Source organism: Cebus imitator, unplaced genomic scaffold (assembly GCF_001604975.1).
Source record: "Cebus imitator isolate Cc_AM_T3 unplaced genomic scaffold, Cebus_imitator-1.0 Scaffold741, whole genome shotgun sequence".
NCBI lineage: Eukaryota > Metazoa > Chordata > Mammalia > Primates > Cebidae > Cebus > Cebus imitator.
The window spans coordinates 72712-75121 of record NW_016108056.1 but is presented as its reverse complement, the minus strand read 5'-3'; the positions used below and the strand labels follow the sequence as shown (position 1 = coordinate 75121).

At 44.3% G+C, this 2410-nt stretch overlaps 1 protein-coding gene and 1 long non-coding RNA gene across 6 annotated transcripts in view; one reads left to right on the top strand and one right to left on the bottom strand.

Annotated features, from left to right (window-relative positions):
* The window catches only part of IKZF4 (IKAROS family zinc finger 4), a 32713-nt gene that overhangs the window by 3707 nt on the left and 26596 nt on the right, over window positions 1-2410 (top strand). For 4 of the 5 annotated variants that reach the window (XM_017519387.2, XM_037735179.1, XM_037735182.1 and 1 more), the window contains exon 2: window positions 394-471. The exons of the other annotated variant lie outside the window; for it this stretch is intronic. The gene's annotated coding sequence lies outside the window, so the exon portion shown is untranslated. The remainder of the gene's footprint in view (window positions 1-393; window positions 472-2410) is intronic. 5 annotated transcript variants of the gene reach the window in all.
* LOC108296802 overlaps window positions 1-2410 on the bottom strand; it is a 13525-nt gene that overhangs the window by 1094 nt on the left and 10021 nt on the right. The window lies entirely within an intron of this gene.

Here is a 2410-nt window from a genome sequence, read left to right as displayed (position 1 = left end):
TCTCTTTTACATTTTTTTGCTACTGTACCCTAGTCAGAATAGCTGAGACTTCCCTGTAATTTCAAACTTCACTTGAGAGAGCTAACCCTGTTTTGGGCATCTTTGGCTTTAAAACTGATCATTCTAAAACTCAAATTGAATTTCCCTGCTCTACTTTCTCCACCCTTCCCTGAACATACAGCAGTGATTTCATGGGGCCTTTCTATAAACTGAGGCCAATACTTGGGGGAATACCCAAAACCCCCAAAAAGTATCATCTCCATTGTATCATATCTAGTGATATAAAGTGTTTGGCCCCTTTCCTTAGTTCCTTATGTCCTGAAATGAGACACAGGAGGGATAGGATTGTTTGTTCTCCCACTCGTAAACCTTAGTCTTCTCTCTCTTCTGCAGTCTACATGGGGAGGACAGAGAAGCACAAAGAACAAGAGAAAAGATGCATCCATCTGAGATCTAAAAGGAGAAAATGAGGTGATATTTTCCCACTGCCCAGGTGTTGTGTTTTCAGTTCATACCCTTTTTATTTTAGAGACTGGCCATTCCTAGGATGACCTGGGAATTTATCCCCTCTGCACTGCTCCCCAAGCACTTGGATAATGAAGCTGAGCAATCTTCAACTGTATTATATGTAGACAGAAGGTTACCATCTACAGCCTGGTGAAAAATAAGTCAGACTTTTTCACTGTAAAGACAGACATATGAGCTAAGCTAAGGTTGGTGGGTTTCCTTCAGAGAGCACTAGGTTGACCCTAAAGATTATTTCAGAGTTGCAAATTGCTCAATGACTAGGTCATTTTCCTGGAAAGGGGCTTGCAGACAATACTCAATTCCATACCTTTCTCTGGCCCCTTTGCCTTTTCCCCCTCCTCAATTATGCAAAGCTTTGATAGAGAGCAGAGCCAGCTATTCGACTCCAGCATGTTTTTGCTCAGATTTCATTCAGTTCAGGAAGGCACAGACAGTAAAGGACAATGCTGTGGGTTTGCTCTACTTGTAGTACCTGGATGGCTCACACCAAAGGCACATGGGAAGTTCTGTCTTATTAAGAATCACTAGGAGGCCGGGCGCGGTGGCTCAAGCCTGTAATCCCAGCACTTTGGGAGGCCGAGGCGGGTGGATCACAAGGTCAAGAGATCGAGACCATCCTGGCCAACATGGTGAAACCCCGTCTCTACTAAAAATACAAAAAATCAGCTGGGCATGGTGGTGCGTGCCTGTAATCCCAGCTACTCAGGAGTCTGAGGCAGGAGAATTGCCTGAACCCAGGACGCGGAGGTTGCGGTGAGCCAAGATCGCGCCATTGCACTCCAGCCTGGACAACAAGAGCGAAACTCCATCTCAAAAAAATAAAAAAGAATCACTGGTCTCCACCTCAGAACCCAGGTCCTAAGAAAAAGTGGAGAAAATTTTTCTACTTCTCCCTGTTATAGTTTAGAAATAATAACTAAAAACATGGTAGGAATCCTTGCCACTCTCTCCACCTTCACCCTCTTTCCATTCTTCTTATGACCTTTTACCCCTAGGCCACAATAAGCATGTGTTAAATGACTTTTTTTTTTAGGGTCTCTCTATGTTACCCAGGTTGGCCTTGAACTCCTGGCCTCAAGCAGTCCTCCTGCCTTGGCTTCCCAAAGTCCTGGGATTACAGGCATGCACCACCATGCCAAGCCTAAACTCCAATTTTGAAGTGTCTCTGGATTAAACAGGATTCTTCGTATTTGATGAGTTTTCATTAATTGTGATGTCCATTTTATTTCAGGCGTTTAGAGCCACCACATAGAGAAAACTTGACTTTCTGACATGTTTGTCACCAATACTTAGGGCCATGAGAATGTTTCTGGGGAAAGGCAGATGGTAGCTGATGCCTGACCTCCTCTTGGAAATCAGACACTGGATTGGTCCACACTGCTGCCTGTCTGGGAGTCTGGTGGGAAATCTGTCTAGAAAGGATGCCCATTCCTGTTCAAATGTTGTTGGGAGAAAGCCAGGGCCATGGAGGACTCTTGTTTATGCCAAGTAGATTCAGACAAATAGAGAACAGCTGGGCACAGTGGCATATGCACCAGTAGTCCCAACTACTCATGAGGCTGAGGAAGGAGCATTGCGTGGGGCCAGGAGTTTGATGGTATAGTGTACTATGACTGTGCCTGTGAACAGCCACTGCACTCCAGCCCAGACGACATAGTGAGATCCCATCTCTAGTATATAATAAATAAATAAGAACAAGGAAGAAAATCTGTCTCCAGAGGTTACAATGACCAACATTTCCTCCCTCTTCAGAGATATTCCTTTTGAATTGGAAGACTGTTTCTAGTTGCTTTGGTTCAGCTCAGAGCTGAATTTACAGTACATATGTGCCTAGCCCCCCATCACTGAGTGATGGTTATGTTGCTTTTTTTTTTTTTTTTTT